The sequence below is a fragment of the Nicotiana tabacum genome, chromosome 4 (assembly GCF_000715075.1).
Source record: "Nicotiana tabacum cultivar K326 chromosome 4, ASM71507v2, whole genome shotgun sequence".
Taxonomy (NCBI): domain Eukaryota; kingdom Viridiplantae; phylum Streptophyta; class Magnoliopsida; order Solanales; family Solanaceae; genus Nicotiana; species Nicotiana tabacum.
In genome coordinates this window covers 37,808,517-37,822,777 of record NC_134083.1, presented here as the reverse complement: position 1 = coordinate 37,822,777, position 14,261 = coordinate 37,808,517, and the positions used below count along the sequence as shown (strand labels likewise).

Sequence of the window (14,261 nt, the reverse complement as noted above, 5' to 3'; positions counted from 1 at the left end):
TTAATCCTGGGAAATATTTCACATTGTTGAAATAGTTTCTTAGGACAGTGCCCAGCACGACTCAAGTCAATCCGTGTGTTTTCGCTTACAAATAATATCATTGCAGTATTATTATTGTTATTTTCCTGTGTCATTTCCCTACAACAAGAACTCATTTGAATATGATGTTCCCAAAGTTGGGCTAGCCAACGAAAGACAGTTTAATTTCAGTTAGTTTCTTCCTTTTTCGCTTCGCCTTGTGGGTCTTTTGTGTTGAAGTAATTAATCTTCATGTGAAATTATATTAGGATTGGAATACCGGGTAGTGCGAAATTTAGCCAAAAAGTTGATAATAACGGCAATTAAAGAATATAAAGAAGACACAAATTTAACGTGGTTCGGTCAAGGTGACCTACGTCCACAAGCGGAGAGGAGCAATTTCACTATACCAACAAGAGTACAAAAGAGAGTACAAAATTAGAGTAAATACTCTAATTAATCCCAAATACCCCAAGAGAATAACCTCACAAGATCACTCCAAAGAAAGGGTTCACACAAGTGTTTCCCAACACTCACTCTCTTACAAAATACTCTATAATGAAATAAAGGAGGAGAAAGAAAGACAAGAGTGAAAAGCTCTTGAATTGGTGTGTTTGCAAATGAGGAGAAACTCCTCTATTTATAGCAAGAAATCCTTGGCCTAATAATGGATATTATGTCATGGCAAATGTCATGATCCACAAATTTGTTATAATGAATATTATGTCATGGCAAATGTCATGAACCACAAATTTGTTATAATGGATATTATGTCATGGCAAATGTCATGAAAATTTGGCCATATTACAAATCTCCACCTTGATCTAATTTCGGCTTATATATAGTAAATTTGCTCCACCTTCTCCGCAAAATTCCCAATGGGAAAAATCATTCTTCATAAATGCCAATCAAGTTCATGCAAAGCTTGAACTTGGATACTTGAAGAGGTTTTGTGAACATGTCAGCAGGATTGTCTCTAATATTGATCTTCTGAACAGAGACTTTTCTTTCAGTAATGGTTTCTCGGATGAAATGATACTTTATATCAATGTGCTTCGTCCTCTCATGATACATTTGATCTTTAGTCAAGTGAATGACACTTTGACTATCACAGAAAATGGTAATACCACTTTGGTGTAAACTGAGTTTCGCAAATAGACCCTTCAACCATAAAGCTCTTTGATCACCTCGGTCACTGCCATATATTCTGCTTCGGTAGTAGATAAAGCTACTATATGTTGTAATGTAGCTTTCCAACTAATAGCGAAACCACCGATGCAAAATACATAGCATGTCAGTGATCTTCTTTTGTCAAGATCACCTGCATAATCTGAGTCTACAAAACCAACCAAAGTGTTAGTATTTCTCCCAAACTCCAAACATGTGTTTGGAGTACCTCGCAAGTATCTTAGAATCCATTTCACAGCATGCCAATGTGCTTTACCAGGGCAAGCCATATACCGGCTTACTACGCTCACTGCTTGTAAAATGTCTGGACGTGTACAAACCATTGCATACATAATACTGTCAACTGCACTGGAATAAGGAACATGTGCCATGTACCTCTCTTCTTCCTCTGACTGTGGGGACTGAGCAGCTGATAACTTAAAATGAGCAACAAGAGGGATACTAACTGGTTTAGCATCTTTCATGCCAAACCTTTCCAAGACTTTCTCCAAGTACTTCTTCTGGGTCAGAAATAGAATGTTGGCATTTCGATCTCTTTTGATCTCCATGCCAAGGATTTTCTTAGCTGCTCCCAAATCTTTCATCTCAAATTCACATTTCAGCTGACTTTTCAAGTTGTGAATTTCTGTTAAATCCTTAGCAGCAATGAGCATGTCATCAACATATAATAATAGGTACATAAATGAACCATCATTTTAACTTCCGGAAGTAAACACAACTATCATACATGCTCCTCGAATAACCATGACCCAACATAAAGGAATCAAACCTTTTATACCATTGTCTTGGAGACTGCTTTAATTCGTATAAGGATTTCTTCAACAAGCAAACATGATCTTCTTTTCCTTCAATTTCAAATCCTTCGGGTTGATGTATGTATATTTGTTCCTCAAGTTCGCCATGTAAGAAAGTTGTCTTAACATCAAGTTGTTCTAATTCCAAATCATACATGGCAACGAAGGCAAAGCAAGACACGAATAGAGCTATGTTTAACAATAAGTGAGAAAATATCATTAAAATCAACTCCTTGTACCTGACTATAGCCCTTTGCAACTAATCGTGTCTTATGCCTCGCATCTTCAACCCCTGGAATGCCATCCTTTTTCTTGAAGACCCATTTGCAACCAACAATTCTTTTTCCTGATGGCGGCTTCACACGAGACCAAGTACCATTCTTGTGGAGAGACTCAATTTCTTCATTCATTGCAATCAGCCACTTGGCTGAGTCAACACCAGAAATTGCTTCTAAATATTTTAATAGTTCTCCAATTTCTTCAGTTTCCTGTGCAACTGAAAAAGCAAATGCAACATAATCTCCAAACCGTAATGGTTGTTTACCTTCTCTTCTTGGTCTATGTTTGGCTATAGAATACTCCTCTTCTTCTGGTTCAACTTCAGGAGTCTCAACTTCAGGAATTTCAGTTTCTGTCTCAACTTCAAGAGTTTCAACTGTATTTTGCTCCAAAGTTGATGAGCTTGGCTCAGAAGGAATGCCAATCTCAATCTTCACCTGGTTCTGTGTACTCTTTCCTTTATCTGTATTACAAGAACTAGAAGACTCTTTTCTAGAATGTAACATAGAGGATTCATCAAAAGTTACATCTCTGCTAATTATAAATTTTGGTGCCATGGGATCAGGATACCATAGTCGGTATCCTTTCACCCCAGATGCATACCCAAGGAAAATGCACTTTTTAGCCCTTGGCTCTAATTTTCCATCATTTACATGCATGTATGCAGGGCAACCAAATATCTTTAAATTAGAATAATAAGCAGGAGTACCTGACAACATTTTCTCTAGAGTCTTAAAGTTCAAAGGTGCAGAAGGAGCTCGGTTAACAATATAACAAGCTGTAGAGATAGCTTCTGCCCAAAAGGCGTTTGTCAACCCAACATTTGAAATCATGCAACGAGCCCTTTCCAAAAGAGTTCTATTCATCCTTTCTGCCACACCATTTTACTGAGGTGTCATTATCACAGTACGATGTCGAGCAATTCTTTCATTCTTGAAAAATTCGTTGAATTCATCATTATAAAATTCCAAGCAATTATCTGTTCTAAGCCGCTTAACCTGTTTTCCTGTTTGCTTCTCAATCAAAACTTTTCATTGTTTGAAATTTAAGAAAACATCACTTTTATTTTTCAGGAAATAAACCCAAACTTTTCTTGAATAATCATCAATGAAAGTTGTACGTGAAGGACCCCAAAGATCTGAATGAATGTAATCCAAAGTGCCTTTTATTCTATGAATCGCTGGAGATTTGAAGCTGACTCTTTTCTGCTTCCCGAACACATAATGTTCACAGAACTCTATATTTTCGGTACTTTGGCCACATAAAAGACCTCTTTTACTGAGGATGGAAAGACTTTTTTTACTCATATGCCCCAATCGCATATGCCACAATTTGGTGATGTCAGAATATGATTTATCTGATATTGAAACTGCAGCAACACCTGTAACAGTAGATCCCAAAAGAGTATACAACATACCAGATCTGCGTGCTTTCATGATCACAAGAGTACCATGAGAAATTTTCAGAACTCCACCTTCACCTGTGTACTTGCACCCAAGAGATTCTAGAGTGCCCAAAGAGATAAGATTTTTCTTCAAGTCAGGAATATGTCTAACATCGGTGAGAGTTCTCACCACACCATCGTGTATTTTGATTCGGACTGTACTTTTTTCAATAACTTTGCAGGCAGCATTGTTGCCCATCAAGATAACTCTACCTCCAATAGATTCATATGTGGTAAATAAATTCTGACTGGGACACATATGATAAGAACAACCCGAATCTAAAATTCACTCATTGTTAGATTTGAAACTATTATTAGTTGCTAAAAAAATAGTTCCCTCAGTCTCATTAGCAGCTACACTTGCTTCGGCAGTGTCAGTATTTTTGTGTCTGTATGCTTTTCTTTGTTTTTCAATTTAAAGCATTCAGAAATAATGTGACCTTTCTTATGACAATATTTGCACATGACATTTCTGTATCTGGATTTTGACCTTGATTTAGGTTTCTCACTACTTGGATCTTTCTTATTGGATCTACCTCTTATGAATAAGCATTCCCCTTGGTTCCCACTAGTTTCCCCAGTAATATCTCTATCTATTTGTTCTTTTGATTTTAAAATAGATTTGATATCTTTATAAGAGATATTATCCTTTCCATAAAGTATAGTATCTCTTATATGTTTAAACGACTGGGGTAAGGAAACAAGCAATAACACAGCTTGATCCTCATCTTTGATTCCAGCATCTATGTTACTTAAATCCATAAGAAGAGAATCAAAAGTATCAAGATGAGTAAGTGTAGAGGTACCTTCAGCCATACGAAAAGTGTAGAGTTTTTGCTTTAGGTGAAGCTTGTTTTCTACTGTTCTTTTCATATATAGGGTTTTAAGCTTTTCCCATATGCCTTTGGCTGAGTTTTCTGCTGCAACTTCATGCAAAACCTCCTTTGAAAGATTTAAAATAATACTTGCTTTTGTCTTTTTGTCTATGACGGCAAACTCCCCGTCCATCATTTTATCCGGCATCTTTTTCTTTCCTTGTAGTGCCAAATCTAAGCCATCCTGAATTAGGATAGCTTCCATCTTTAATTGTCACATTCCGAAGTTTGCACTTCGTTCAAATTTCTCAACATAAGACTTTGTTAGAGTCATTTTGGCTATTTAAACTAACCCGGTTAGATCTAGCTCTGATACCAATTTGTTAGGATCGGGAACCCGGGTAGTGCGGAATTTAGCCAAAGAACAGTATAATGACAATAACAAAGACAATGGAAGACATAAATTTAACGTGGTTCGGTCAAGGTGACCTACGTCCACAAGCGGAGAGGAGCAATTTTACTATACCAACAAGAGTACAAAAGAGAGTACAAAATTAGAGTAAATACTCTAATTAATCCCAAATACCCCAAGAGAACAACCTCACAAGATCACTCCAAAGAAAGGGTTCACACAAGTGTTTTCCAGCACTCACTCTCTTACAAAATACTCTATAATGAAATAAAGGAGGAGAAAGAAAGACAAGAGTGAAAAGCTCTTGAATTGGTGTGTTTGCAAATGAGGAGATACTCCTCTATTTATAGCAAGAAATCCTTGGCCTAATAATGGATATTATGTTATGGCAAATGTCATGATCCACAAATTTGTTATAATGGATATTATTATGTTATGACAAATGTCATGAACCATAAATTTGTTATAATGGATATTATGTCATGGCAAATGTCATGAAAATTTGGCCATATTACAAATTATGTATAACTTGATCTCCATTCGCCTTGCTATATCATCTCTGCAAATTTCTTACTGTCAAAAGCTTATGGGTTTTTTGCTTCTAAAAAAAAAAGCTTATGGATTTTTTTACTTTGATCAGTATTTACCTTTTAAGTTTTTCCTTAGTTCTTATTGGCGAAAAATTGAAATTCCATGTAGCTCTTTATATTTTGCTGTCACGTATCTATCATATAAGTTTTATCTTTTGCTTGCTTCGAAATTTTTGTATAAAATAATATATGACCAATGATAGCACCTGCTAAAAAAGTTTGGCAGGTATTTAGTATTACTGTATTCTGTCTTTTGTATTTGTTTCCATCTGATAAAAAAGAGTGATCATTTTAATGTAGGTTGGCAAGCTATTTGGAGTGCTGACACTTGCCCGTGTTCATGGTTTGGTTTGGATCGGTTTTTTCCTAAAAATAAACCAAATCAAGTAAGTCGATCTTTCAAATATTGGAACCAAACCAAACCAATTAAGTCGGTTTTTTATCGATTTGGTTTTTGTCGGTTTTGGTCGGGTTTTTCGATTTTTTCGGTTATTTATCAGATTTTTTCTTAAATATGAGACATCCACTACCAAACACATATTCCGAAGACTACATTTTCAATGTAACATTATCGAACCAATTGCTCTTTGAGAAATCTATCATTTATTGATGATAATTGAATCAAATAGTGATGAATAATTTAAGTAATCAATTAATCTTCGATTATTTTTAACATGAAATAAATTCTTGTACTTGGCAAAAGAAAACTACCAATCAAACTAGAATGTAAAGACAAAAAATTAGATTATTATTATAGCAAATAAAAATATAATAATTTTAAATAGCTACTTCTATAGTCGGTTTGATTGGTTTTTTCCGATTATTTTTTGATTAAAACCAAAATCAAACCAAATTTGATCGGTTTTTAAAATTCAAAACCAAAACCAAATCAAACCTAAAAAATATCGATTTTTTTGATCGATTTAGTTCAATTTTCGGTTTGGTTCAGTTTTTCGAGTTTTTATGAACACCCTTCAAAGTTAAATTTCTTCATCAATGGATCCTAAGGAAAAAAGAAAACATCATTGCTTAGCTACAGAAGCTCGTGATAACAATACCAAACGCGCTATAGCTGAAAAAAACGCACTTCTGTTGCAACGACGCGTCAAAAAAGAGAGGCAACAACTAATCGTCTTATTGCAAATACAAATTGGGTCAATCCTGTGGAGTCAACATCTGTAACTCAGGGTAATGTTATTACTGGAGACTCTTGTTCTACTTCAAAAACAGGTTAGACTATCAAGTTTATTATTTGCTTTTTCCTTATATATGTGCCTTGTGTGTGATTGCGTACACACAGTGATTACATGATCTCCGTGTTTACAAACTATCTACCATTTGTCACTGAGCGAGCTTTTTAAGCCAATAGATGTGCTTTGCAAGAGAAAAAATGCGGTTCATCCGCTTCCTATTTTTGAAAAGGGTAAGCTATGCATGGTAAATTTCATTATTTCCAGGAATCCTAAATTAACATGAGATATATTGAAGTACATTATTTTCAGATTTATATTTGTAGGATAATATATTTTTTTTGTCACTGTCCATTTATATTTGTTACTATTCATTTATATAGTCTACAGGAGTGTGTATGTGAAATCATTGCAAATTTCTGTTGGATTGGATCCTATTTCACTTTGAGTACATAGTATAAGGTTTACTCGATCCATACACCCTACTTCTACTCCATCACTGCAGGAAAGGATAAAAAAACAAATAAAAGATTATGTCGAAAACTTTTTTTTGGAAGCTATGGTAAGTTTGATTTCCTTTTGTGTAAAGGGGATGATGACTCAATTGTTTGTCATTTGATTTACATCTATTTTTCCCTCTTTAATGTTAATTACCATATCGTTGCAGTGTTTCACGCAATATGAATAATATTTCTTGAAATGTTTTCCTCGGTAGGGTGTTTTTTACTTAAATCTCCATATATGCTTTGGAATGTCTAATTAAGTAAGTCATCATGCTGATGCGTTTCAACTCTCTTATATACTACCTACCTTTTGATCATGGAGTAAATATTTCATGTATTCTAACATATGGAGCCTTTTTCCATATTTATCGTAGATTTGATTTCATACAAGTAGCTAAAAGCTCACCCTTCTCTCAAACTCTGTTAGGTACTTCTCTAGGTCAATTTCGGGCCACCAAACCCTGCAACTGATGAGAAGGCCCTACGGAGCGTGTATGTTGACACACCCCTGCCTTTCAAAGGTGCCTAGAGGATAGGCCATACACAACAGTGCGATGACCGGGGAGCGAATTCCCTACGAGAAGGGTCAGGCGACCATCTCAAGGCGCATCACGACCTACAGGTAAAAAAAAAGCAGTTTATTCATGATCTTCAAATATCTGTGCATCTATTTGCGGTACTCTATGATTCACATGAAGTCGTTGAATTTGGAATTTGCTGGGGAATTTGGAGCCTAACAATATTTATGTTTGTATATTCTATCTCCTGGACATACAATGGACCGTCTCTACTATGTTTATCACAAGTGAAGTTAGTGTGAGAAGTGCAAATAGAAGCTAATCTGTAAAGCTATTAATTAATGTAATGCATATCCATGACTGCATCTAACTAATTTGATGGAGGTACTTAACAGTGGAGCAACTTGGATTCAGCTTCATGCATATCCCATAAATCTCGAACACAAAGATGGGCTTGAGAAACGTATAATGTCTAATAAATACTTTAAATCTTTGCGTTTGGACTTTCTATTTGTGGTCATTATGCATGTCCTTTTCTATGTCCTTGAAATAAATTACATCAACATTTATGGATTTCTTTTGTTTTAACTGATTAGTGCTCTTAAAGGAGTGGATATAAACTTATTGGTAGAAATCGCCATAAGATGTTGTGACCATATTTTTTTCCTTTGACACTTTTCTGGTTTGGTGATACCCTTGTATTTGAACATGCGGCATCTCATATGTCTCTATCGCTTCTGGTGCTGAGACGCTTTGATGCAAGATATTATTGGGGAAGGAGTTCAATAGGTCCCTTTTTTTGGAAAATATCCTTTGCATATTTTTATGATTAATACACATTCTGTTTTTCCACTCTTATGACTATGTGTAGAAGATGTAGAGAGGTGATAATGATGGAAGATAAAAATGTCATCTGTTTTTTCAAAAATAATCCTCCCTTTTCTACTTTATGTGCCATAATTGTATAAACGTTAGTTATTGAAGGAGGAAAAAATAGGAAAGTCTTAATTTGAAAGAGTTCTGTGTCTATTGTCTCTCTTTTTATGTTGTAGTTGCAAGTAGTGAAACCTTATCCGCAAAAAAATGCAAGGAGACTATGATTGAGATGGGTCTCGATAAATCTAAAGGACCTCTAGCAAAGTTGTTGCACCGAATAGTGTGAACCTAAGAGATTTAAGAGCTAAATTTTACTTGCTTACCATCTAGTTTTTATATTTGGTGGACTTTAAGGTTATGGATATTATTATTGGAAAAAAAGCTAGCCATATGGTGAAACATTGAACAGGTACGAGAAATGTCATTCAGATATAACAATTAGGTTGACCGTGTAATTATCAATCAAGTTAATACATTGTCATTCCTGCTCATTCAAAATTTCATATCTATTGGTACATTTGAACTTAGAAGTTTTGAATTTCTTTTCAGTTTCACTTCATTACAAAGCTCCTACAAATATTCGATGTTGTACTCTCAAATAAAGTTTGTCGTTCTATCCTATCAAACACCCGTGATGAAGTGAATTGCTACTTTGCATGAGGACTCATTGGAGAATGGATCATCTCGGAAATGCTTTGTGATCTCAATGTGAATGAGCTCTTGAATTATAAGAATGTAAAACTGTAATTTTTTTATGTAATTGAGTTAGTGATAATTTGATCACTAAACAAGCTTATTGTTATTCTTAAAGTTCACTTAAATGCCTTTGTTTGCACTTATATTGTTGGTCTTACCTGCAAAATTATGAAGTTAAAGGTAGTTTAAAGTAGTAGGTTTAATTGTGAAAGGAATAGTGACATCGGGCGCCCGTGTAAGGAACCCGCAAATATTGGAAAAACTACAATTATTGTTAACCAAGGAAAATAATTCGTAGTAAAGACAAGATACACTTGGACCATAAAAACCTGTGCTCAAAATATTTTGATTTTCGAGCACAGGTTTGTCGGTAAAAAAATTAAATGAATTCAAGTAGAGTTTTTTCGAACATATCAATAAGCTAGACCCATACTGCGAGTTGTTTCATGCCATAAATAAACTCGGACGCACAAGAAATCTGTTGGACAGGCGAGGCACTCCAATCTAGTTAGTATAGAAGGGAAAGAATCCTAATTTGTCAATAACTTTACTAGGAATCCAACAGTGCAAATATTGAAAAGTTGCCCTAAATCCCTAGTGAGAATCCAACGTACTAAGGCTAATTTTGTTTCACCTTTCTCTTTCTTATGGAGAAGCATTGTTCTGAGGACATAGTATTCGAGATCCTAACATGGCTTCCTGCTAAGTTTCTCATGTGATTCAAGTGTATTTCTAAACTAACTAGACTTTGACATGACATCCCAACCTTGCCAAATTGCACAATACTCGTTCTCAAGTCTGCCCCTCTACCACCCGCCTTTTGTTTGAACTGGAAATAGGTCGTGATTATAGCAATGTGTATCCTGTATCAAAGAAAAGACGAGTAATCGTAAGGCCTAGATTTACTTCATATCTCTCGAGGCCTAGATTTTCTTTAGAACTCGTGATGCCTCGTCATTGTTCCTACCTGCGTATTTGCTCAAATCATTGCAGTGGTGTTGTTTGTTTATATATCTATTCCTATACTATAAATGGGAATAACCAGGCAACTCATGGTCAACATGTCTGCCTGGCCTAAGGATAAAAATATAATTACAATTACAGCCTAATACATGGAGTACAGTTTGACAGCTCTTAAGTTAGCTGCATCCGGTTGTAAAATGGGTCAGGAGGGTATTATCATAATTGCATATACATTAGCCCTTATAGACACGTATTACCGCTTTCTTCTATGTTTGACACGTGGTTACTACAACATAAAATTTATGTCGTTATACTGCTCTCTGCTTACTCTCATCGTTACCACTGCTGCTCCGTTGGAAAATTCTGACATCTCCGAGTTCAGTTTACCACTTGCACATATGTGGACTACCTTTTTCAAGTTTTTTTGATTTGGCGCATATATAATAAAGGTCTGACTATCAATGCTATTTAGATTTAAGATTCAGTTTGTTTTCAGTCTGAAGAATGTTTCCTTCTCATATTTTGAACTTGTATAGAAGATTTTGACTACTTTTGTCTAAAATTTTAAGGTAATTGGTGATATGTTGTTGCGCTCGCTTTTGTGCGTCTGCAACTTGCTTGTTTCGGGCTTAGACTTAATTTTTATCTGTTTGATCTCTATCAAAGTGCAGTAAGAATGGATTTGAGTCTGTTAATATACAAACTGCATTTGGGTTTGCACTAGAAGTGTTTGAGAAATTGCCTGAGAGAAACTACCTACTTTTTCTTGTTATGTTGTTTCAATAAATGTTAGCTCACACCTTTAACTGATTTAAATGTGTGGTTTAAATTTACCAAAACAGCTTTTGCTGTCATTTCTTTTGATCAATTGTATATGAATAAGAATTTCTGAACTTCATAACGGCCATAAAAAGTTGCAGACTTTAAGTTCTGTTCAATCCTTATGGCCTCACTTGATTGCTCAGGTAATTTTGAAACTTGACACAGGGCTATCAACTAAATGTTGTTGTGAAATATGGATATTTTATTTATCTGTTAGTAGTTGAAGTAATAATTATCCAATTTTTATCGTTGTTCGTTTTTGCCCCTACAGACTTGGAAGAACTAAGAAGGCCTTTCTGCACAAAATTTGGTTACAACAAATTTATAGATTTTCTATTCAATTGGCATCCAAAGTTTAATTTTTTATTTTTTTGTACAAGCATCCAAAGTTCAATTCGCCTACAAACATAAGACTTATTGGAGAGAGACTTCATCATATCTCTAAACTTCCCACCTTTCTTGGCTATGGCTTCAATCCTATTAAATAAAAGTTACTTTTTGGCATTTGAATAAATTTTAAAATGCGCAGTGAAGAAACAGAAGAATAAAAAGGAAGTTTCATTTAGTGTCTTACACCAAAAATGATGGTTAACTTGTTATATTTCTTTGATCATGTGTACTTTTGATTCTTAATGCCAAGGGAAAAATTCTGCCGTGATATTTGTCTGTCTTTCAAAATGATGTTTGATTTTAGATTATATGTCATTTTAGTTTGTTTTCATTTAATAAAAGAAAAAGTTTGATTAGTAAATACACCAAAAAGAATTGTGTTGCAGATAGAAGATGCCTAAGTTGTTAAATGCATAAAAAGTCTGTTATATGCATAAATAGGTAATGCATTGTAATGATTTGTTTTACATGACTGTAGTATAAGAGTAAGTATGCTATTTAAAAGGGCATGTTATCACAGAAAATACCTATATGAATTTTATAGTATGAGGCATCTAAATATATTGTTATCTTTTTGTCGAAACTTCTTATGAAAGAACTCAAAGTGATTTAACTATTACATGTGTTAAATTTTTGAAGATTAAGTATGTTTCATACCGGTAACCGTTTTGTGCTTTTACTTTGTGTTCCATATTTTTCCGAGCAAGTAAATAATATTTTTGTAGCATTTGATCTCTCAAATTGGCTTTGGAACCTTATAATTTATATTCGCAGGTTGATGTTATCATGGTAAGAAAACTGTCACTCTTTTCATCCTCAAGTTTTCATCATAAGTATTTAGCTCGCAGAATTGTATTTAATTTTTATAGGCAGAATGCACCATGGATTACAACTTATGGAGATTTTATGGCACATTGACAATGCATTGTTAGGAGAACAGTCAAGTTGCAGATCCTGTATGAATTGACAAAATTAAGAAAAAGTTTGGCTAGATCCAATATCACCTAAGTGGACTTGAAGGTAACAGTAGCTTGGGACCATTTCTTGTAAATCATTTGACATACTTTAGCTAATAATTAGTTCTTTCTGGAGTCTCATGTGGATTTTTTTTTCATCATCATCATGTAATTAGGATGCTTTACCTGCCATTTGGGATTATAGCACGGGAGGTGCTCACTATAGTAGTAAGATAGTTTTCTTCTGAACTTTCTCGCAAAACATAGGTAGTACGTGTTTCACCGCTCAACTTTTTTAAATGATTTTTTCCTTCTTGTACATATATTCGACGAAGTTTATATTGGTAAAGTTATTTAGTTTGCAAAGATTCGTTGAAACTTTAGATTAATTAATTTTTATTTAAGCATTTAAGATTAATCTCGCAAATAGCTTATACTTCCATCTATAACCACAGCTGATACCAAGTAGAGGTACACACCTGCAATTTAACTGCTTCCTTCAGCTACATGGGATAAAGGTAAAATAACTTGTTGGTGTTGTTGTATTTACCATAGATATAATTGATATAATGGTTTTGCCAACTGAGATGGGTACGCACGCTATACCCGATATAACTTTACGTTCTCGTAACGTTACATTAGAACATAAGGAATGAAACCAAAGACATAGTCTGCTTGGCTATGTACTAACCTTTACATAGCCTACTTGGTTTTGTTAAAGCAAGCTTAACCGAATTACACTAGTGATGTTGTTTACTGAGCATTGCATTTGCTGCCTTTAACTCTTTTTTTTGGCTTTCGTCGCTCCGTGTACTTTTTTACTATGTTGGAGAATGATGAAATTTCAAAAATCATGCTAATTTCATTCGATGACATTGGAATAACATTGTTCCATGATACGAATCATGAATCTCTGGTTCTTCATTGTGGTACTATCGTAATTTTAGCTAAATGTATTAGTTTTGCCAAGGTTATTGATACCTTAACTTGATATAAAAATCCATCAAATTATCTAATATGCTAAATCACTTCTCCTCCGTCTTAGCAAGTATATCTGTATAATTTTCTGAAATACGCCTATTTTATCCAAATAGTAAATTTTGGCATATAGGTTTCAGTAGGTACCTAAAGTTTTCAAAAAATCTTTTGGAACCTATATGCCAAAAACACACAAGATTACAAGATGCAGTAATTGAAGTGATCACAAGAATTTTATATATCAAATTGATGACGGGAAAGCTATTTTTTATACTAAGGTATAAATTAGGTATTTTCACAATTGTTGCAATATGCTATGCCATGATTTAGGACTCAAGAGCATATCATTTAGCAGGCTTATATCTGTTTCTCAATGCTTTCTCAGTTGATGGTGATTTCTCAAATTTGCTGGCAGCCAAAGTCATGGAGTCTGGTTCATACTACTCAAAGCTATTACTACAAAGAGTATGATGCAGTTATTGTTTCTTGCTTCTTGCAGTCAGAGAATTACTCTGTAAAGGAAACTTTACTTTTTCGTCTTTGATAAATATTGTACACAAAATAATATATTTTATGGAAAAGTTAGTATTTTAGATCAAAAATTGTCTCTTATAAGATGTAATAGTTTAGTAGTGTTCCATTTCTCTACACAAGATCATTCCTTGGAGATATCGTCACTATATCCTTTGTTATAATAGTATAGATTTGTTCACGTTGGGCCCGGACTTTGTCACTATATCCTTTGTTATAATAGTATAGCTTTGTTCACGTTGGGCCCGGACAAAGTCTGGGCTACTCTCAATAGTAACTTTAGAAATACTCAAGTTTA

General features: G+C 34.4%; 1 long non-coding RNA gene across 2 annotated transcripts; it reads left to right on the top strand.

Moving 5' to 3' along the window:
• Positions 1–6,634: 6,634 nt before the first annotated feature.
• Positions 6,635–9,413, top strand: LOC142180199 (uncharacterized). 2 transcript variants are annotated; one of them, XR_012708361.1, is made up of 3 exons: positions 6,635–6,770; positions 7,661–7,855; positions 9,177–9,413. It is a non-coding gene; the product is annotated as an uncharacterized LOC142180199 (long non-coding RNA). The 2 variants fall into 2 exon arrangements; XR_012708362.1 differs by lacking the exon at positions 6,635–6,770 and adding an exon at positions 6,818–6,963.
• Positions 9,414–14,261: the final 4,848 nt, after the last annotated feature.